At 47.6% G+C, this 23,118-nt stretch overlaps 1 protein-coding gene and 1 pseudogene across 1 annotated transcript in view; one reads left to right on the top strand and one right to left on the bottom strand.

Annotated features, from left to right (window-relative positions):
- Window positions 1-676, bottom strand: part of ADD2 (adducin 2) — a 48,557-nt gene extending 47,881 nt beyond the window's left edge. Inside the window, exon 1 of the mRNA XM_024756396.1 lies at window positions 620-676. The gene's annotated coding sequence lies outside the window, so the exon portion shown is untranslated. The remainder of the gene's footprint in view (window positions 1-619) is intronic.
- Window positions 677-17,607: 16,931 nt separating this feature from the next.
- Window positions 17,608-18,954, top strand: LOC112407222 (kelch domain-containing protein 10 pseudogene; annotated as a pseudogene).
- The last annotated feature ends 4,164 nt before the right edge of the window (window positions 18,955-23,118 follow it).

Raw genomic sequence — 23,118 nt, 5'->3', positions numbered from 1 at the left:
CACCCCCCCACCCCAGGACCCTCAGCTCCCCGCTCAGGGGAGCCCTGGAACTCCCTCTGGGCATCTCCAGTTTGCACCCTCACACTCTTGAGACTACTCAGCAAAGACTCTGCTGGGATTCACCCTCCTAGGAGAGCAGCCGGGGATCACAAATCATGAAAGACGCTCCCTGTCACAGGTCATTTTCTTCCCTGTCCTACTGAAGACCACGTATATGTCACCAGTGGAGTATGAAATCACTTTTCTGCGGGTCGTTCCTTGTAGCTATAAAAGGAACAGAAGGTCTCGAAGAGGATGCTCAAGTTGTCTGACTTTTGGTTAAAGTCTGTTTCAGCCCCGTGAGCCCACAACAGAGCCGAGTGCCCGTCTCCTGCCACTTCAGTGGGAGGTGTCCAGACAGGAGCCGACAGTCTGTATCACACGCACCCCAAGCCCGAAGCAGAAAGACATGGCAAGTGGTCCTTCCGCAGATGCTCCCACTGCTGCCATGGGCATGGCCACCCCCTGGGTGGTGCCAGCCTCTAAAGCCCCAGGCCCCGAGCCCCACAGGTCAGCTCCAGACAAGGACAGCACGTCATTTGCTTCAAGCCCGAGACTTAAAGTCAGAGCCCAAACTCACCGATCCCTGAGTGAAACTTCCAGAAGTGAGGGAGGAGCTGGCCAAGGCCCGGCTGCTGTTACTTTGCAGAGTAAATGGAGACCGTTGAACAAGGGACCGGACCACACCCTGCCTGGTCTGTTCAGATAAAGAGTAAACTCATGCCCCTGGGTGGTGGGATTACGGCTGGAGCTTATCATCAGCTTCTTCTGAATTTTCCACAGTTCTGCATAAGGCATTAACTGCTGTGACCACTTAGGATGAAAATTGTTTCAAAGAAGAAAGGGCAAAGGAGGAAGGAGAGAGTCTCCCTCTGTCCATCTCCAGAAACCCCCTTGGCTGGAAGAATCCTTTAACCCCCTGACTGCTGCAGGTCTAAGAAGGAAGACATTATTCAATCCAAAAAATTGGGGCTATTAAACCCAAATAAGTACTGGAGCCGTGCCCAGCCCTTCTCATCAGTGCTGCGGTGAAGGGCCCATCATCCTGGTTTTCAGGTGAGGAAACTGAGGCTCAGGAAATGGAGTGACTTGATCAGGATCACAGAGCTATTGGGAATCATCGCATTACCGAGCGATACATACATAGATCATTACAACACCGGGGGTGGGGGACAGTGCTCCAGTACAGGCTCGTGAACCACGGGGTTCCAGGGAGGTCTCAACCTTGATGCACCAGCATGAGCTTTAACACACTTGCCAGGTATCTCTGCCACCAGTCACAAAACCATGCGGACCTCATGCGTTCAGTGAAATGAAAGAAAGGGGGATTCAGGAAACCCTGGTGATGCAGAGACGATCCTGAACCAGCAGGATGGCTGGGCTCAGCCTTCAAATACTCAGTCCTTTCAGTGAGGAGGTCAGCCAAACTTGCACACTATGTGGATGAAAGATCATCAAAAAGCCCGTCTAATTGAACTGACACGTCCTCTGATTCACTGTTCCACACCTCAGGCTGTCCTAGAATCCAATCACAGGTACTTTTAAGCGGTCGTCTCATCTACCTTTTGCCTTCAGGAAAGCCTGTACCCAAAAACCCATGGAGCCATATTTTGAAAAGTTTCACCTTGGTCAAATTCAAACACAAAACAGTTGATTCTGCTTTGGGCCCTAACCTGAGAGCATTTGTCCTTCATGTGGCAGGACTACTCTTGCCCCCAACTCCACCTCCAGCCAAGAAGTCCAGGGAACAGCTATTGGATGCTGTGTCCTCTCTGTCTAATAGAATGAACCATATCCTCGGCAGATGAGGTTTGTTGGCTATCAATCCTGCTTCTGCCAGGGACGCTGTCCCAAGATCTACAGAGCAAGGCGGACTGATATGCCCGGCCCCCAAACAGTATACATCCGTGTTCTGCCGAGGAGGCATCTTTCTCCTCTGTGAAACAGGACCATAATGTCATCAGGCAGAACCAGACTAGGATGAGAAGGCCAAACTTAAAAGACATCCAGATGAGACAAAATGGAAATAGATCCACTACCTGGATTTCTGAGTCACTGAGCCAATGAAAACATCCATGGCTGGAAGTGTTCTCCAGAAGGACTAGCACATAGTAAGTGCTGGACCAATCCCCGATATCCTCACTCCAAGAACCCTCCCAGATCTGCCTTTGGGATCTGCCCTGCATTTTCCCAATGTTGGGAGTAGAGAGATTTAAGGCAAGCAGAGAGAAAATTAAGAGCTATTACAGGGAGTGGGGATGGGATGGGATGGTAAATTACTCAAAAGGAGTCCAAAGCTATCTCATTACATTAAGAGCCCAGGGAGTTGGCTCTATCACGCAACATCGTCGCTAAGATCCAGGCTCTGGAGAGCATTAAGGGCCCAGGATCAAATCCCAGCTCTGCACCTTTCCAACTCTTACTTAGTTTCTCTAAACCTCAGTTTCTTCATCTGTACAATGGAGACAGGAACAGTACCTCCTCAGAGGATCATATGAGGCAATTTATGTAAGGACAGGCTCTGTACAGGGTCTGGTAGATAATAAGTGCTCAATAAATGTTATGTGCTACTATTCAATCAGTCCTCGTGTGGTCCATGACAGTGTAACAATTGAATCTTTAAATCACAGTCTGGATTCCATCTTGCCATCAAGCGTACGTCTGGGCTGACTGCCCCATCAAATGTTCTCAAGGGAATGTCAAAGAATCTGTGAAACTGAGCTTAATAAAATTAGACAGGTTATGTCTGCTGCTGAATTTCTGTACTAAAGACACAGGTAGATTTGGGGCTGATCATGCATTTTTAAATGGTGGGCTCCACTTTTCCATCTGAGCAGGTAGTCTAGAGCTTCCACCGCTGGCTGTGAGGCTGCTTGCGCCAATGCTGAGAATGCCTGGACTGGGTGTGGGCTTTTCCAGCTAATTCTCTGACCCTCTCAACCCGACATTTATTGTAGGTACAAAAGGCTGTATCCAGTCATCACCATGCTTGTGCCTTGGGAAGGGCTTCTGGAGATTCTTAGCAGTCAAGCTTGGAACTCAAGAGAAAGGGGTGAGTCTCTCAGTCTGGGAAAAATGAAGGTGGCAAAAGACTGCAAGCCAAGACAGGAAATCATGAAGGGTATAAAGGGGATGAATGCAAGGGGAGATCCCACTCTCCGCATTCAAAGCAAGGGTAGTTAAAACAAATTAAACGAGGTTTCACATGCTGGTTAGTAAACAAGTGGCATGTGTGAGCCCAAGGCAGGAGGCAGATCAAAAGTGCCAAGTGATGAAACCATATTAAATACTCATCTAAGTACCTTCTTTAATGATAAACACCCACAAGGCACTTAGCCATGCAGGCTGTCTCCTGGAAACATGTACCTATACAGTGTTAAATGAAAAAGGTTTTGGGGTGGAATCCATATATACATATATATTTTTTTAAGTGCCCGCTATGCCCGGGGCACTGCCCTGCCGTAAGCCTGACATTCCAGAGCCCATGCTGCGCTGTGGGGTGAGGGACTGAGCAGCTGTGTGACCTTGGGCACTGTGTGCTTCATTTCTAAGTGGCGGCCATAGCAGTACCGCTCTCATGAGAATGTCTCACCTGCATTTCTGGGTGGCCTTTTCATGAGGGATTCAGAACTTGGCTCAGCTGCCAGCATCCTAATGAAACCATGCACCTGTCCAGGGCACATTTGCCTCTGCCCCCTCGTGCCCCCCACAAACACACACCGTGCACGTGGGCCTTCAGAGCTCAAGCCCGGTTGTACGCTCCCTGGGCTGCTCACCCAGGCACACCAGGAGGTGGCCTGGTAACATCTCCCCTGTGGTTCTGGCCCCTCCTGGACTCTTAGATGTTGCTTCTGGCTCTCCTTGACTTGGAGCCCCATCTTGGGGTTGTAGGACTCAGCTCCGTGCCCTCTAGAGAGCTGAGCATCCATCCTGGGCAGGTCCACAGAGAGAGTCCCCAACAATCCCTGCCCCGAGCAGTGTCCCCGGCCATGGCTATGCATGTGGTCCTTTGACACAGATGGGAGGCACTGTGTCAGTCACTCGCTGCTGAGTAAGATGTGCTCCATCCTCCAGGCTCCAACAAGTGGGGGTCCCCCGATCTCCAGGCACTGTGTGGTGGGTGCAGAAGGGCCCACACCAGATCTGGGCCTTCTTTGTGCCCAGCCTCCCTGGGCAGTGGGCCAAAGAGTCCTGGTGCCATCTCTCTCCTCCACCTCTTGAACCTTCCATAATTTCTGAAGCATCTAATAATGCTTCTGAATGGTGAAGCATATGGTAAAGAGCACAGATTCTGAGGCAGGCTGCCTGGTTTGTAGGCCAAGTTCAACTCTACTAGCTGTGAGAACTTAGGCGAGTTCCTGAACTACTCCAAGCTTCGGTTTCCTCATCCGTAAAGTGGGGGTGGTAATTACAGTAGCAGCCCTGAGGGGGTGTTGCAATCCAATGGATTCGTCCATGTGAAACATGTAGGGCAACATGTCGTAGAAAAGGCGTCAGTAATGCTGGTACTATTTGGCAGTGTTCAGCAGTACGGCTAAATCGGTACGCCAGGCTGGACTAGCTGCAGAGGGTGAGCTATGGCAAGGGGCTGGAAGCATCTGCCCGGGAATGTTCCAGAGGGGTCTGCAGTGGGTTGAACAGTGGCCCCTCCCCTCAAAAAATAGGTCCATGTCTCAACTCCTAGAACCTGAGAATGGGACCTGATTTGGAAAATGGATCTTTACTGATGTAATTAAATTAAGAATCTCAAGATGAAATCATCCTGAGTTATCCTGGGGGGCCCTGAGTCCCATCACAACTGTCCTTACAAGCCACATGAAGATGGATGCAGAGATCTGAATGATGCAGCCACAAGGCAAGGAAGACCAGGAGCCACCAGAAGCTGGAAGGGGAAAGAAAATATTCTCCCTTAGAGCTCTGGCGGGAGTTCAGCCCTGCCGACACCTTGATTTCACACTTGTGGCCTCCCCAGCTGTTTCAGGCTTCTCCGACCCTAAAATACACACACATCGCCTGAGGATCTTGCTGACCTGCAGACGCTGATTCGATCAGCGGGTCCGGAGTGAGGCCTGAGATTGTGCATTTCTCAAAAGCTCCTGGGTGAGGCTGGTACCGCTGGTCCACAGACCATGCTTTGAGCAGCAAGGGTATAAGAGCCTACTGTCATCAGCAGCACAACGATGGCAAAGGGGACCCCTAAGACCAAAAGTTCAGAATTTGTAGATGCAGCGAGCCACCATGCAGGGCCACCGTGTGGCAGCGAAGGAGCCCAGCTTTCAGCTGCAGGATGCAAGTCGTTGACCTCTGATGATACGTCTCCCTGGGCTTAGCCGATGCTTCTGAATTGAATAGCAGCTCACTGGGCCAGTGCTAATGGCTTCTGACTGCTCCAGTTCATCACTCTCTAAGAGGGTCAACCAAGAAGTGGTTTCATCTTTTTGGACAGAAAAAAAAACAAAACAAAACACCAGATTATCTTTGGCTTACGAAGGGCCCAGAACAATTCCTGGGAGAATGGAAACTTTGATGACAGAATCCCAGTTCTCTAATTTCAATGAACTTGATGGAGACTTCTACATCAGTACTTTTTTTTTTAATGTTTAATTATTTTCTTTATTTCTTTGGCTGTGTCGCATCTTAGTTGCGGCATGCGGGATCTTCGTTGAGGCATGCGGTATCTTTCGTTGTGGCGTGCGGGCTCTTCGTTGTGGCACACGGGCTCCTCTCTAGCTGTGGCATAAGGGTTTTCTCTCTCCAGCTGTGGTGTGCGGGCTCCAGAGCGCACGGACTCTGTAGTTGGCGGCACACAGGCTCTCTTGTTGAGGCGCGCTAGCTCAGTAGTGGTGGCGCGCGGGCTTAGTTGCCCCGTGGCACGTGGGATATTAGTTCCCCGACCAGGGATCGAACCCGCGTCCCCTGCATTGGAAGGCGGATTCTTTGTCACTGGACCACCAGGGAAGTCCCTACATCAGTACTTTTGCTATAATATTTTTATGGAGTGAAAAGCACCTGGTCCAAAAAGAAGGCAAGAGTGTGCCTCTAACATAGCCTGAGCTCTTCCACGACTGAGTACCTAGAAGCTCAGCTTGATAGACAAGAGAGGAAAGGCGGCTGCACGGATGCCCCAGATGACGGTGGGAGTGGAGGAGCTTTACCCCATAAAAGAGCCTACGTTTAAAACTGAAAACAAAAAAGGCTGGTCCACCAAGTCCAATGTAAGAATAGGCAGAAGAAGATACAGATGTCCCTTGGCCTGAAATCTCCCTACATTCATTTCCCCACTCATCTCTTTCTCCAGCAATTGCTCCTTCAATCCAATCCACACCCATGGTTATATGTCTAAAATGCTTCACAAAAACCATCCATGTCTTCTTGTCTGTAGCCAGATGGTACCCAGGCTTTATGCCATGTACCAGCTCCCATGTACCAGCAGCACCGCCCTAGGAGAGCTTGAGTCCTCCTCTACCTTCAGTGGGAAAGAACGTGGGGATTGATTTCCAGCACCTGCTGTGGGCTGGGGGCAGGGGGGTGGCACCATGCTATTTCGTTTTTTTTTTTTTTTGCGGTACGCGGGCCTCTCACTGTTGTGGCCTCTCCCATTGTGGAGCACAGGCTCCGGACGCGCAGGCTCAGCGGCCATGGCTCACCACTCATGGACTCTCAACCACTGTGCCACCAGGGAAGCCCACCATGCCATTTCTTTCTGGACAGGCTTTCAAGCTCCTCAGGTTGGCACTGAGGTGCCATCTTCCCGCTCCTACTACATGAAAGGCCCAGCCCAGACCAACAGACAGGCCCTCCCTCTCCACCCCAACACAGCACATGCATCCCTGCCTCTGCAGCCTGGCTCAGGCCAGACCTCTCCTCTTCCCCTGGTCAAGGTCCTTCTATTCTCTCCCTCTTCTCAGCTCCAGGACCTCTCATTTGTCACCAAACTGGCATCTTTTCCAGCTATTGCTCATCTCTGTATATGTCAGGACAAAAATGACTAACGCATGAGTGTCCCCAGCTCTTCCCCCACCACGGGCCTTCCTCCCTGACTGTCAAGAGCCTGCCTCACCTCCTCGGTTCCTTGGACTTCGTAATGCAGAATGGACAGGAAGGGAAGTGGGGAGAGAACGAGAGTTAAGCCCTTCAAGGAAGCCGGAGAGGAGAGCGCGTGAGGCCTGAGGGCAGCGGGCAGAGAAGCGTGGATTCATGGGAAGCGTTGCCGTGCTCTGCACACTCCCCGTTTCACAGGAGATGCAAAACCTGGAGTTATTACAAAGGGCTTCCAGTTACTTAGTCCGCCCTTGAGCCACAGCCGTGCTCTCGGTTCAGACCTCCTGGGACATGGCTGTGTGAGTGTCCTATTCCCAGCCTGGCGGAAGGACCATTTCCTGCCCCTGTCTGCCAGGGACTGGGGTAGGTCCCAAGTGCAGGGCTGGGAGAACCCCTCACTTCACAGGTAAAGAGCCTGAAGCCCAGAGATGGAGGACTGTTAGCACCTCAAACTCCACTGCAGCTGACATCTGTGTGAGCGGTTTGTCCCGAGCTGAGGACAAAGCTAACACCACTTCCCTTCTTCAGGAAGAGAACACCTTAGGCAAGGAGATGTCCAGCCAATCCAGTCTGACAGGTACTGATTGAAGACACCCCATGAAAACGGTGCCTTGTGTGAAAATCCGTTAAACATTCTAGAAAAGCCTGATGTGGACACTGCCCTGTTGTGAATTATTTTATGATGGGAAGCATCGTTTTGCACAGACGGTGACCATCACTGGTCATGGGTGAGGCCCTTTGACCCCTTTGCCTTTGGGTTCAGCTCTCCACCCACAGGTATGAACCCTTTTCTGTCTCCTCTTTCTCTTCCGTTCCCCCTCTTGTACCTACCCCTCCTCCCCACACCCACAAACACCTTCCCTGAAGTCTTGCCACGTTTTCCCCCATAAAGGCAAGCCCAGCACAGAACAAGGCAGGTGTACCTTGAGAAGGTTTGTTTCTGATGCTGGGATGGGGAGTCTCATTAAAGACCAGTGTGGCCTTATTGGCCTGATTTTCCCATCGGCACACCCTTGAGGACACACTGAGCTTCTCTCTCTCGTTGAACGTCAGAGTTAACAGGGACTTCAACAGCAGCTTGGCCTGGACTGCTCCCAGCCTAACCATTTCTCAGCCTTCCCTGACGACGCCTGCAGGCTCCACGTCATCTGGCTTCCTGCTGGGTTGGGGGCAGTAGGAGGCACTGACCCAAGATTTGTGGGGGGAAGATGCCAGAGTATTTCCTCCCTCATTCTCTGCCTCCAGCAGCATCCCCTCCATGGCCCCAGCTCTTGCCCCAGAGGCCCCACGTTCCAGCTTCCACAGAGTGGCCCTGGCCCCTGGGCTGGGATGACACCCCCTCCTCCCCTTCTCCCTCCAGCTTCGAGGAAGAAGGAACATCTCACTGAGACTAACCTTGGGGCTACCCTCTCATACCCTATCTGTTTCAGCTCCTCCATTACTTGTGTAACTGTCCTGCATTCAATTCCCTCTGTCGAGATACCTGAAGAAGTTCCTATTTTCCTTGTTAGACCCTGACTGATACACAGCCCAACCCTCCCCTCCCACGTCTTTAAACCTATGAGAAAACTGAGCCCAAGAGGGTGGGATGTGTCCAAAGAAAGACACACTACTACTTAGTTGTCTGTGACTGGACTGGGTCTCCAGGCTCTGTCCTCCTCGTCTCTGCAGAATATGGCAGGGGGTGCTTGCTTTTCACTTTCAAGCCCAAAGAGTCACGAGTCATTGGGATCAAGTGTGAAATATGTGACTTCTAAGATACAACCACAGTGGTAATTCGTTCACATTCTAAACACACCCTCTGGACATGAGGAGTGCTTTCAGCCTCCACTGTGGGAGATGGAAACACATCAATTAGAATAGCCCAGGAGGTAACCACAGCCAGGTCACCTCCTGCTTCTTGTGCCTCAGTTTCCATATCTAAGGGATTAAAAGTGACACAAAATGACCATTTCCAGAAGCATTTAAACACCTCTCTTAATATATGCGGCAAAATTCAACTCCTCAGATTTTTTTGGACCAGATGGTTTCTCAACTCTGCAAAGTAGGTTTAATTTAATAATTATTTAAATATGCCGTATATTTTAAATACATAGGGCTTCTACTAATTAACACTTCATAATTTCTCCAGAGTCCCACAGACAATTGTTACCACTTTTAACTGGTGAAAGATAGTGTCAAGAAAATGAACCCTATTTCCTTTCCTAATTGCAGCCCATGGATAGTCTATGTGCAGTATCTCGTCTCTTCTGCCCGTGTGAACGCAGTGGTGGGAAAAGACGAGTGTGACCCCCTGGGGTTGGATGATGGGGACATGTGAGCAGAGCATCACCTCAGGTTCTTTGAACAACGATGTTCTTCAAAAGGGCCGATGGGGCCACGATTCGTTACACAGATGCACCTAAGGTAAACAGTGACCTGACAAGCAGACACAGACATACGTGCACCTAGGTAGATGCAAACACAGCACTTGTATGAAAAACCCAGTCACAGGGCAAAATGAGCCCAGTCTGTGTAAGCCTGAGAGGCAGGGCAAACTAAACCCAGGTGCAGAGTGGGAGCGAGGGGCGCTCTTCCCCCAAATCTCACCAGGCTGCCTAAACATCCTTACCCTACTCCTCTGTGCCTGAAGTTCCATCATTTAGAGGTTTATTTGCCTAATATGTCTTCTCCTTTTAAAGGCCATCCCTCTTGGGAGATTCAATTGGATATCTGTCCTTTCTACCGATACATCACTGTGACCTAATGAGCTAGCTTTCTTCCTGGAGCTTTTCAGACATCCAGGGCTCATAGGCCCCCAAGGAGGACATGGCGCACTTAGGGGTGCCCACTGGGAGGATGCAGGCTGCCTTACTTTATTGTAAAAGGGACCCTGAGCACCTGGGAGTGGAGAAAAAGGGGTACCTAGGAGTTGCTGGAGCACCGAAAAGGGAGGGAGGAGGGAACGTCTGCTTACCCAGGGCTCTGTCTAGGACAGGCTCCCACCCGCCATGCTCATTACAGCTTCAGGATGCTGCTTCTCTGGGGGAAAAGGAAAAGATGTGAGCAAAAGGTTGACAATGTGCAGCCGGGGATAAAAATGACAGGAAAGACTGCGTGTGATGGAAGAAAAGCTCATTGTATGGAAACTTCTTTCTTGAAAATCTAAAAATAAAGACCTAGAACAGGCTTCCACCTGTCACGATACTGGAAGTTCTCAGAGGGAAGCCCTGCCTGATTTTGTTCCACACTGTATTCCAGCACCTAGAAGAGTGCCTGAGAGATGGGAGGCGCTCTATAGGAATTGGTTTACGTGAATGAGGTGGGACAGGCCAACACACAATGGGAGCTCTTCCAGGCCTTCCAATCCCATGTCTGAAGGCCCACCGACCATCCATGGCTGCACCGTCTCTTGCTGGAGTTACGGATGGGCCTCTGGGGAGGAGGAAGCCCACTCTGCAGACCCCTACAGAGATGTATGCTGAGCTCTGCTGGTTTTCTGATGTCCCCCCGGGTCTCTGCACTCATCAGGCAGCAACTGCTACATGGCCAGCCCACCTGTCGCATCCAGCAGCCCAGGCATCTTCCTGCTGACGCCCACCCCAGGAGGTAGAGGCTGCACCAACCAAACTTACATTTCCCTGAACCAAACCTGTGGTTCAGCGGGCGGCAGGCTCTGTACCAGCAGAGACTGAAGGGAAATTCTTGGGAGTATTTTCCACCTTTCGTTTTTGAGGCACCACAGGAAAAATAAAGCTACTGATATTCTGTTAGACCCCGTGCCCCAAGGTGATGTTTATGGCCGTATTTTCAATCTCCCCCTCCCTTCACTGGGTTCAGAGGATTAAGTGGCACAGGTAGTAGGTGAGGACGTGGCCATGATCCTGGAGGAAGGTAGAACGAGGTTAATGTTTTGTAACTATGAAGCAGTACAAAAATATATAGTATGAAGACTATGGATCTTTACAACTTGCAAACCTCTTTTGTCAATCAATCAAAAACAGCACTGGATTTAGCCAGAGACACTACCTAAAGCCCATCTACAAAAATCCAGATACACACAGAAGCGTCTTGCTCAGGGCGAGGCTCACAGTAAGTTCTCAATTAATTTCTGTGCGATCGAGAAACAATTGAACGCAATGTGTATCTGGCCCCATCGAGATCATATGTGTATGAAACAGAAAGCCTTCCTGATCCCTGGGTACACATGACGCGTACACCATACTGAGAAACCAGGGCACTAAGTGGACATTCCAGGAGCTGTGTCCTGGGGAAAGAGCACCGGACAGACTCGAGAGACCACAGGTCTGGTCCTGGATCTCCAACTAATTCACTCTGTGATCGACAGCAAGCCACTTAACTTCTCTGGACTTCTGTTTTCCCAATTGTAAAATAAAGAGCGAGACAAGGCAGCCTCTGAAGCTCCTCCCAGTTCAGAGGTGCTCTATTGAGTCTGATTTGAACACAGGATTGTGATTTGCTTGGTCCATGTGGGGGAAGAGCCGAGACTGGAAACACAGCCCCCTGGGCTCACCCCCTCCGCGGTCATCCTCAGGTGGCCCTCAGGGATGTGGGAGGTGAGGCCAGAGAGGAGGATCCTGTGTCATCTAGAGTTAGAACAACACAGGCCCAGGGCCAGGCAGGTTGCCTCCAAACAAAGAACTCAGCCTAGGGAGAGCCCACTGTTTGCATGGGGGAGGGAATGTCTTTCCTTTGGGGAGATGAAGGAAACAAAGGAGCTTGGTAGAGGGCTTTGAAGGCCACAGCTCATCCCCTGGCTCCTGGGGGAGGGGTCCGGCAGGAGCTAAATTTGAGCCACAGAGCTGGGAACCTCACAAGAGGAAAGAGTCCCTGAAACGCCTCACAGAGAAGTATGGGCTTCAGACCTCCCTCTCTCTCAATCCTCCTTCCTCTGTTAATTAATTCCCATCTTGTCACAGTCACTCTTGGCCCATAAGTCCCGCTTACAATTTCCCATCTATATTACCTGGCATTCAAGAATTCCAGGCACTGACAGACACACGAAAAATAAGACACATTTGAACAAATGAGCAGCTTTGATAAGCTCAGGGTCCAAGGGCCACCTTTATTCGATCTGCCATCAGCTACAATTTTGCAAATCCTTCTCTCTGAGATTTTTTGGCAGCAGACGTTGCTTCTTGCAGGAGATGTGAAATCGCTGCTGGCATGCTCCTCCCCTGCCATCCATAGACTGCTTTTTAAAGAGACTTTAATAATGCATAGGAAGGGCAGGGCGGTGCATGAATTAAACACCAAGCCTCCACCAAGATGAGACGTGCTGCTTGAAATCAGGCTGGTGAGCAAAGCAAACGGACCCGCTTTTAGCCCGAGTCCTCTGGTTTGCATCAAGAATGGGAGTTTGGATCCCAAAGCCTTTTCTGAGGATGCCATCTGACAAGTGTAGGTTTGAGCCAACATCAGCTTGTCAGGAGCCGATTTTCATCTCCTCCCAGCAGCCTGGCCACACAAATCGTTGCTAGCTGGACAGACAAGAAATGCTTTTCCTTTAGCCTTCAAGAGTTCTAGGGGTGAATATGTAGTTGACTGACGTGTCAAAAAGTTATCAAAAAGGTGTTGCAAGTCTGGTAAGATATGTCAAGGATCAGAGGCAATGCAGTGGAAAGGAAGGGGAGATTCTATATCTGGATTCCCAATGTGCAAATTACGTAACTGATGTTACTGTGTCACCTGGGAAGTGGTTAATATTGTTAATAATACAGTAAGAGTCGGCAAGTTTTAAGAAATGGGCTGCTACTTTGATAAAGAAAGGATCGCCTTTCTTGTCCCCAAGTCCCTGTACTTTCCGCCCACCCACCCCCACACACACACACACACACGCACGCACAAAACCCACCCCCAGGAGCAGATGAGCAGACTTCATCCCTGTTGTCAAGGAAACCAGTCTGTTCTGAGCTCTAGATTTAGAAAGCCTGGGCCTGGCCTCAGCAGTGCCTTCTGCCCACTTCTGATGGGCCTGCCGTCTCTCCCCCACCAGGGACACCCTTTCAAAAAGTTGCTAGCATTGACCTGTAGAGTGGGTGCTCCATGGACAGATAGTCCAAACCGGCCCGCTGGCAGCTGTACAGGCCACATGAACAAATCCATGTGAAAAATGAGTTTATCCACATGGAAACGGAGAGGACAATTGCCAAGGGCCTGGGACAAGTGCCAAGTGATTGGCCCACGTTACCAGGAATGGCTTCGGGAATCAGGATCAACCACCCAAAGCCAGCCCAGCACTTCTCCCTCCAAAACATCTACCCCCATGTTTCTCCAAACAGGAGGGTCACCCCACTGGCGTCCACCAATGGTTCAAACCTGGTGCTCCCCCTGAGGCAGGGAGGGGGGTCCAGGGAAGCCATTTGGGGTAGGGGGACTGTGTAAAATGCTCCCAGGTGGTTGGGGGCATTTGGAGAGTCAGAGATAGGACAAGGGTCTGGGAGGAGGGGAGAGAACCTCAATAGTGCTGCCACCATGAGAGGGGGTGTCTGAGATGCAAAGGAAACAGGGAAAGACAGGAGGGAACCGGCTGCTGGCAGGAGGGGGAAGAGGACCACAGCATCTTTAGGGATGTTCTCTGTGAGAAGCAAGCATGGGGGATAAATTAAAGGGCCCTGAGGTGACATCTGCTAAGGACGGCCTTACCCAAAACACAACCCATGTGCTTGATCCTCTGAACTCTCTGAGCCAACACTGTGTCAGTACCCCTTTCAGAAGTGAGCACCTCAGAAGACCTATATAGACATTTCTCCAAAGGAGACATACAGATGGCCAATAGGCACATGAAAAGATGCTCATCATCGCTTATTATTAGAGAAATGCAAATCAAAACTACAATGAGGTACCACCTCACACCGGTCAGAATGGCCATCGTTAAAAAGTCTACAAATAACAAATGCTGGAGAGGGTGTGGAGAAAAGGGGACCATCCTACCCTGTTGGTGGGAATGTAAATTGGTACAGCCGCTGTGGAGAACAGTATGAAGTTTCCTCAAAAAACTAAAAATAGAGCTACCATATGATCCAGCAATCCCACTTCTGGGCGTAGACCCAGACAAAACTATGATTTGAAAAGATACATGCACCCCAATGTTCACTGCAGCACTATTTATAATAGCCAAGACATGGAAGCAACTTAAATGTCTATCAACAGCTATGGATAAAGAAGGTGTGGTGTGCGTGTGTGTGTGTGTGTGTGTGTGTGTACACACACACACACACACACAATGGAATATTACTCAGCCATAAAAAGAATGAAATAATGCCACTTGCAGCTACATGGATGGACCTAGAGATTATCATACTAAGTGAAGTAAATCAGAAAGAGAAAGACAAAGACCATATGATATCACTTATATATGGAATCTAAAATATGACACAAATGAACCTATCTACGAAACAGAAACAGACTCACAGACAGAGAAAACAGACTTGTGGTTGTGGGGCGGGGAGGGATGGATTGGGAGTTTGGAGTTAGCAGTTGCAAACTATTATATATAGAACAGATAAACTACAAGGTTCTATTGCATGGCACAGGGAACGATCAATACATTCAATATCCTGTGATAAACCATAATGGAAAAGAATATGAAAAAGAATATATAGAGATATTATATATTATATAATATCTATCTATATAATATATCTATATAATATATATAACTGAATCACTTTGCTGTACACCAGAAACTAACACAACGTTATAAACCAACTATACTTCAATTTTAAAAAAAGGAAGTGAGCAGCCTCCACCTTGAACTCTACCTTCTGGATACATGGTTTATCTGCCTTTTTAAACCAAGATCCTTGAGGGATCCATTTCTGACCCATCTCTCCATCCTCCACAGCCCTGGAAGGACAGTTTGCACAAACTAGGACTGATGAGGGTCTGCTGAGTTCTCATGAATGAATGAAATCTAGAGATTCTTACTCTAGGTCTTGTGAATCTAGAGATTCTTACTCTAGATCTTGTGAAATTCCCTACCCAAAATGTTCACAATTTTGAGGTGATTATAAGAAGAATTTTATAATTTCTATCCCTAGAGTTCAGAGTATTAGTTGGGTTTTCATTTCTAGCGGTGCTTTATCTGACTGCCCCAATTATTGTGATTGCTTTATTGTTATGAACAGTGATGGTGATGGCACTGATTCTTGTCAGCATAGGGAGGCTACAGTGAGACACCTGCCTCTATTCCCCACTCGTCATCACAGAAGCCAGAAGAACAGGCCTATGGCAGATCTAATAAAGATGACCCTTGCACCGTGGCATACAAAAGCAGCTAACTTATTCAAACGTGTCTGCCTGAGCAGTCATGCCTTCCCTCCTCAGGAGGGTACAAGATGGCAAGGGAAGAAGCTGTGTGCACGAAACCAGTGTCTTCTTCAGCTGCCAGGGGAGCAGAAAGGCTGAGAACAGTCAGATGACGATGATTTCTGTCCCATCACCCAAGAAAGACTGTGTTAGGAGGAAGGAACATCGGACAGGCACGAAGGTATCGAGGAGAGTGTCACATGGGCAGTAGTTGGATTGAAGGTGGGCCAGCTGGGCACACACCTGGAGCACCCATCATCAAGCAGCATTACAGTATCACTTTTGTCATATATGTAGAGATACAGTGCCAGTTTTAACCAGGTGTTCCTAGAAACAGCACCAGTTAACTAGGATTTCCGTACGTGACTCCTCACATTATGGTGAAACGTAAACTGATTCTGCTCCCCTGGAGCAGACAGAAGACTTAGGGCAGCTCCTTGACTGTGCTGACCTACAATTTTTAAGTATTTTTGTAAAATGCCCCTCCAGCTCTCATGGTAGAAGCATGACAGTCCCCTGAAGTCTGTCACCACATTCAGCTGAAATTTCTAAATTAAAGACAGGATGGAGCGCTCTGTACTGAGATAAGCTATTTAGCTTATTATATAACTTCTAGAACTTTTCATATGCCTTTTGAGAAGCTGCCCAGTTCAGAAAATCTTATGAGTGTTTTCTTTATTTGGGACATGAGGAGAATTTATTTCTCCTCACTCCTCCTTTATATAAAAGTTAAATGAATACTTAAATAATATCAACTTGGAGGGAGGCAGAATCCTTAGTCCATCGAGGATGCTCATAAAGTACAATTCGGGAGAGAGACCATCCCTATTATAAAAAGGATACTTCAGGCTTCATACTGTTTGGAAACATTGAATTCATCCAAGTTCCCCTGCTCTGATTTCACCTCCCTAAGAATTCTTGCGATTGTGGTTCAGCTCCTCAAATCCATGTGAGGCCAAAAGAGAGCACGTTCTGGCAAACACACCACAGATTGCCTCTGATTTTCACTACCACTCTTTAGAATGAAAATTATTATCCCCATTTTACAGAAAAGGAAACTGAGGCCCAGAGAGTTTAAGTGAGTTGCCCAGGAACACACAGCTAATAAGTGGCAGAACTGAACACTGGACCTGCATTCATCTGATTCCAGAGTCCAGGATCCTACAAGGCCTCCAATTGTTCCTATAGCTCCTTTACTTATTTACTTTCTAAATTAACACCGTTTGTGAGACTTATCTGTAAATGAAAACAAGAATCCAGTAAGGGAAGACCAGGATTTTTTAAATGATTACAAATATTTTAAGAAATTTCAGTTTAGGATGGTATCTGGTTAGTGATCCATAACTCACCCTCCCCCAACTTTTCACTAAAAACCAATGTCAACTCACATACAAAATCAGATGATAACTTATAAGAACTCCAAAAATGAAGGCTGACAATTAGACTAGAGCTAAAACAATGGATGAATATTTACTTGTCACAAGATCTGTGAGATTGAAGGAGAGGCACAAATAGTGACTGATATGGGCACCTGTCTTTGTCACCTGCAGGACAGAAAGCTCATTAGGTGGAAAGTGAGGCCTTATTCCTCCCCAACTACATGCCTCCCCTCAGGGTCTATACCCTCCAGAAAATTTAGCAAACTTCCCACTATGATGTGGAAGGTGCTTCTCCAGTGGCCAGAGCCATTTCACACACACACATCACCCCTGTGAGCATCTCTCATGCTACATCTGTACCAGGTTTGCAGTGTCAGTCATGCAACACGGCCAGGACAGACATGGATTCCCATGCTATGTTGCACCCAGAGATTTGAAGACACTAATGTAAAGTGGTTATGACAGGATAGGTGTGGGAATGTCAAAAAAATCCACCTCTAGACTACTCATAAAAAGTTATGTGGGGGGCTTCCCTGGTGGCGCAGTTGTTGAGGGTCCACCTGCCGATGCAGGGGACACGGGTTCGTGCCCCGGTCCGGGAAGATCCCACATGCCGCGCAGCGGCTGTGCCCATGAGCCATGGCCGCTGAGCCTGCGCGTCCGGAGCCTGTGCTCCGCAATGGGAGAGGCCACAACAGTGAGAGGCCCGCGTAACGCAAAAAAAAAGAAAAGAAAAGAAAATTATGTGGGGTCTCTTGAGGAACCCAGGAAGGAGGCTCAGCTAGGGCCGCCGGGCCACGGGCTGCCGCTACCGGGTTGCCGCAGTCGTTAGCAGATCATGAACTGCCGGAGGGGAGGAGGCAGCGGCGGAGACAGCGGGGCCGGCGGGGGCATTGAGGGCAGCGGGGGTCGGCGAGCCGGCCAGCTCAACCGCTCCGTGCAACTCTCCGGGCGGTCGCACCCGCCAGGCCACAGACCTCCACCAGCACGAGGCGGACATCGTTGTGTGGCAGCTAATACCAATCTATGTGTTTGGAGGTTACAACCCAGGTTATGATGAATCAGGAGGGCCAGATCATGAAGACTATCCTCTCTTCAGGGAACTTTGAAGGTATCATTTTGCTACAGGAGTATGGCATCAGATGGGCACAGATGGCTACATGCCCCGAGCATTGGCATCTATGTCACTCGTGCTGCATGGAAACAACCTGTTAGTGTTTGGAGGAACAGGCGTCCCATTTGGTGAGAGCAATGGCAATGACGTCCATGTCTGTAACGTGAAGTATAAGAGATGGGCTTTACTCAGCTGTCCGGGGAAGAAACCCAGTCGTATATATGGACAGGACATGGCTATCATCAATGGCTCCCCTTATGGCTTTGGAGGGACAACTGGCTATATTTACAGCACAGACCTGCACAAATTAGATCTCAGTACCAGAGAGTGGACACAACTGAAACCAAACAACCTATCCTGTGATCCACCAGAAGAGAGATACAGACATGAAATTACACATGATGGGCAGAGGATTTACATCTTGGGAGGCGGTACTTCTTGGACAGCTTATTCCTTAAACAGGATTCATGCATACAACCTTGAAATGAATGCATGGGAGGAAATTGAAACAAAACCCCATGAAAAAATAAGCTTTCCTGCAGCCCGAAAATGTCACAGTTGTGTTCAGATAAAACATGATGTGCTTATTTGCGGGGGCTATAATGGAGAAGTGATCCTGGGAGATATCTGGAAGCTGAATCTGCAGAGTTTTCAATGGGTAAAGCTCCCAGCTACCATGCCAGAGCCAGTTTATTTTCGCTGCAGCTGTTACACCAGCTGGTTGCATGTACATTCATGGAGGAGTGGTGAACATCCACGAAAATAAACGGGCTGGGTCGTTGTTTAAGATCTGGCTGATGGTTACTAGCCTGCTGGAACTGGCGTGGGAGAAGCTGCTTGCGGCCTTCCCCAACCTAGCAAACCTCTCCCGGACACAGCTTCTGCACCTTGGACTCACACAGGGACTCATCGAGCGCTTGAAATGAGGATTTCTGGACTGTTCATTGATACTGGAAATGTTAATTTAAAGAGACTCCTTTATTTATGGGCAGTGTAGAATGTGCTACAGAGAGGATTGGTTACCCTGATCAAGGCCTTATTCAGAAAATACATCAGATGCCTTTCTGTAAATTGTTTTCAATTTATGGAATCTCACTTTCCCTTGTGCTTTTTTTCTTTGCTTCTCTCCCTTCTGCCCCAACACACACACACGTACTCACGTACTCACATACACCCTCTTCCTTGATGGAGTTGACGGCAAGTCTGAAAGTACCTTAATAATGTGATGAATCAAGATAAGATAAAGAAAAATTTAAAGGAACTCTATAAACATATGACCCTTTCAGGCAGGGCTCTATAAATTAAAGCAACATCATCAATAAAAATAAAATTTTAAAAATTAAATCCAGCAACAACAGCAAGAAGTTTTGGGGATAGAACAAGAAGGCTAACCTTGAGACTCTTGCAGATTATAGGGAAAGCTAGATGTTTAACTTCCTGTTTTCAAAGGTACATCTAATCGAGTAGCTGCATCTAATGGCCGCAGTGACTGATACCTTGCTGCCTAGGTACCCAATCCGATCCTTTGACTTTGGAGAAAAGTTAAGCAGCTCAGCAGCTCTTGATTAACGATTTCTTTTCTCATCCTTATGGTGCCAGCAGTGGTTAGAGTTGACTTTTCTAAAGACTTTACTGTAGTTGTGCTGTTTGTCATTGCCCTTAGAAATTATGGCACCAAGAACATGTCAAATCAAGAAATTTATGGTGGTCAAAGTTCTTCGTTCTGGGAAGTTTTGAAGTTCTCCTACGCTTATTAATGGTTTCAAGTTCTTTTTGACTTCATTGTGGGGAATTGCAGACCCCAAGTGTGTGGCATAAATGCTGTGGGACATAAATGTAAGTTCGTGAGAAGCCAGAGTAGAGCAGGGCAGGGAGGGCTTCTGCTCTGGGCTGTGAGCTTTGACTGTCATATTGGCCATTTCCTTTCAGAACTGTTTCTTTTCTCACTCTGGGCCGTGCACCTGCCATATTCTCAGGCAATGGGTTTTATCTCTAGAAACCCAGTTGGCCCTTGATATTTCTTTTAGCTTTTTGCCTCGTTTTCTGTCTGCTTGAATGTGCATGGTGCTGTGAGTAATTGCCTAGTAACTGGAAAAAGGTCTTGGGGAAAAGCCACAGGTCATTCTTCCTGATGAACTAAGTATCATTTTAAAAACTAGCATGAGGAAGGAATGAAACTGAGGATCATTCACTTTGGTGTGAAATTTCAGTTCTGGTTTGTTTTGTGTTGTATTTTAAATCTAAAAAAGAAATGACCTAAATGTTCACTTGCTTTGTCATCAGGCTGCTAGAGTGGTCACTGAGACATAGCAGCTGGAAGTCCTTCGGTGTATGAAAGGTGCTAAAGGTGTGCAGGAGGCCACAGTGCTGATCATCCCGTTGGTTACATCATAACAAGAGTCTCAGATGGGAGACTAGGGACATGTTTTTCTTTAAGTGCCTCTTTTTCGCTTAGATTTTAAAATTATTCTTCTTTTTCCTTTGTCCCAGAAGGGAATCTCTTAGGCTCATGTGTGGATTTAAAATCACCCTTGAGTTATGGCTAAAAAGTTACCATCTAGTGTTCAGTTCTGGGGAAGAGAAAAATGTGACCTCTAGACTTGGACTCCTAACTTCCAGGCCTTATTATAACCTCCCATCCATGTGGGGTTGATTTCGTAGAGCCTGTGTTCTGCAAGGTCTTGTAACAACCTTTCATCTGTGAGTTTGGGTCCTTTTCGGGGAGTGAGGGGCTAGGGGAGAGGCAGGAAAAGGAGCAACTCCTCTAGAGGCCCATCTTCCTCTTGCCATGACCAGTCAGGCCTTGAACTTCTTACCACCCACTGCTAGGCTTGTTCCAATGAGGAGCTCTCTCCAGAGCAAGTCAGTCTGAGCAGCTCCATTAGTTCAAAACAAAGCTTTGCTTTGCATGACTCCAATCTAGTCTCTGGAAGTTTGGGGGGAAACTTTCCATAATTAAACAAGTCACACTCCCCTGGGTGGCAAAAGGATCTGTGTCCTGGATTGATAGGACCAAAGACTGAATGCTCAGCCTCTGTGCTTATCCTTCCATAGTCCTCGAGATATAAGCAGGTCTCTAGTTCTACGACACCAGAGATCTGAAAGAGAGACTGGTTCAATCCACACTTGCTAGCATCCTTTTTAAAACCTTCTGAAGGCGGTCTTCCTTGAGGTAGACTTTGGAGGCCTGACATCCAAGACCTTGTGTGTAACGTTTTCATAAAAGTACATATCCTTGGTCTAAAGTATCTTCTTTTAATATAACACTGTGAAAATGATGTAGTATGATCAGCTCTGAGGGCTATAGAACCACACATGTGCACGTGTTCTGGATGCCAAATGAGACTGTGTATATGATGACTTAAATGTAGATGACTAGAATTTTATATAGGGAGTCACCAGGCATTTTAGTATATCCAAAGCCAGCACTCTGAATTCCTGACACTGTTACTCGATTTAGGAAAGTTTATGTCGCTGCTTCTCTGCCTCTTTGAGGTACTCCCAGCCATCTTACTGCAGTCCTGTAAGTTTAAGTGCAATATATAGAAACACGTATGGATATATACAGATTATATATAAGGTGTGACTATAAAGCAGGTAGACTACTATTTTGTATCTGTCTTGGGGAAGCCAGCTCATTACTTGAGAGTCAAATCATACCAAAACTTTGAGATGTGATTGGCTGGCTTAGGCCAACTCTTGGTAAAGCTGGACTTCCAAGTCCAGTGCCTCCTTACTCCAACTCTTAGAGATTTATTGTTTCTTGGGTCTGTTAAAATTGAGACTTTTCCCCAGTCATCTTTGTACTATCTCATGTTGGCATACCTTACATTTCTTTGCCTAGGAACAAGGAAGTCTACCTGTAAGGAGTTTTCTAAATGGAGAATTAAAAAATGATGCTTTCTTCATTTAATAAAGTATTTTCCATATTCCGGAAAATCTATAAACCAGTATAGAATAGATTGAAATTTTAACTGTTCAGGGGCCAAACTGAAACCCTTTCTACTGGCAAATCTTTTTTCAGGGCCCTGGTGACATGATGTAAAAATTTGCTCTAAGCTATTCATGTCCATTACATAGCTAGATTTAAAAATATAATAATAAACATTAACATTTCTAAGCAAAAGTGTATTAACAGTGACCTTTCGTTACCCAAAGTAAAGCACAGATAATTGAAATCCATAGATAATCAGTGTTTTAACTTATCTATCAAACAATTGATTCATTTATAGTTCTTCCTTCTCCCTACCCTTTCCCACAAGCACCTCCTTTTCAATGGAGTGGGGCTAACGTGTAGTTAGAAATTGAAAAGCAGGAATCACAGAGGGGTTAGAAACCAGCAAACATATAAGCAGCCCAGTTAGCTGTAGGCAGTCAACCTGATGACAGCGGTTAATGGTGAGTTTAGATGTCACTCTTCACTCTTCTGCTTTGGCATAGTCTCCTGCCCTGAGTTCTAGACTGTCTCTCCTATAACCACCAAAGAACTCTTAGCACATATTGGAAGAAAAAAGCTGTGTATGATGCAGAGGAAATCCCATCATTTGGATACATTTCTTTGGCTCTTTGCAAATACTTGCTTTTCCACTATACTTTTTTTTTTTTTTTTTTTTTTTTGGAGTATGCGGGACTCTCACTGTTGTGGCCTCTGCCGTTGCGGAGCACAGGCTCCGGACGCGCAGGCTCAGCGGCCATGGCTCACGGGCTCAGCCGCTCCGCGGCATGTGGGATCCTCCTGGACCGGGGCACGAACCCGTGTCCCCTGCATCGGCAGGTGGACTCTCAACCACTGCGCCACCAGGGAAGCCCAGCCAGCTAATTACTTTTAGTCATGTTGTATGACTTCATCAAATACATATCTTTTTTTCTTTTTTTTAGATCTGCATAAGATTTATTGATCAGATTGTTTTAGAAAACCAACAGCAAAACACTGACAAGATACATAAATACAGATTGGACATTTTAGGGTAAATTCACTGTATTTCCTACCTGCTTGTAGGAAACCAGATAAGGTGGGAAAAGCTGTCCTGAACATACGGCATGCACACCAGAGTGCAAAAGGACTTCCACACTATTTAACAGGACTGTGGCAAATAGTTTTAAAGTAAGGCAAGCATCGTGTGTGGCCTAAGCATACCCTGTACCAAGAGCTAAGCCCAGGCTCCCCTCAGAGACTGCATGTGAGTGAGGTTTCCCTTTCTTGCCTAGTTCTTCCAGAAAAATCCTCATTGGCAG

The sequence above is a fragment of the Neophocaena asiaeorientalis genome, unplaced genomic scaffold, assembly GCF_003031525.2.
Source record: "Neophocaena asiaeorientalis asiaeorientalis breed wild unplaced genomic scaffold, Neophocaena_asiaeorientalis_V1.1 scaffold303, whole genome shotgun sequence".
Taxonomy (NCBI): domain Eukaryota; kingdom Metazoa; phylum Chordata; class Mammalia; order Artiodactyla; family Phocoenidae; genus Neophocaena; species Neophocaena asiaeorientalis.
This window is presented reverse-complemented; position numbering and strand designations above follow the sequence as displayed.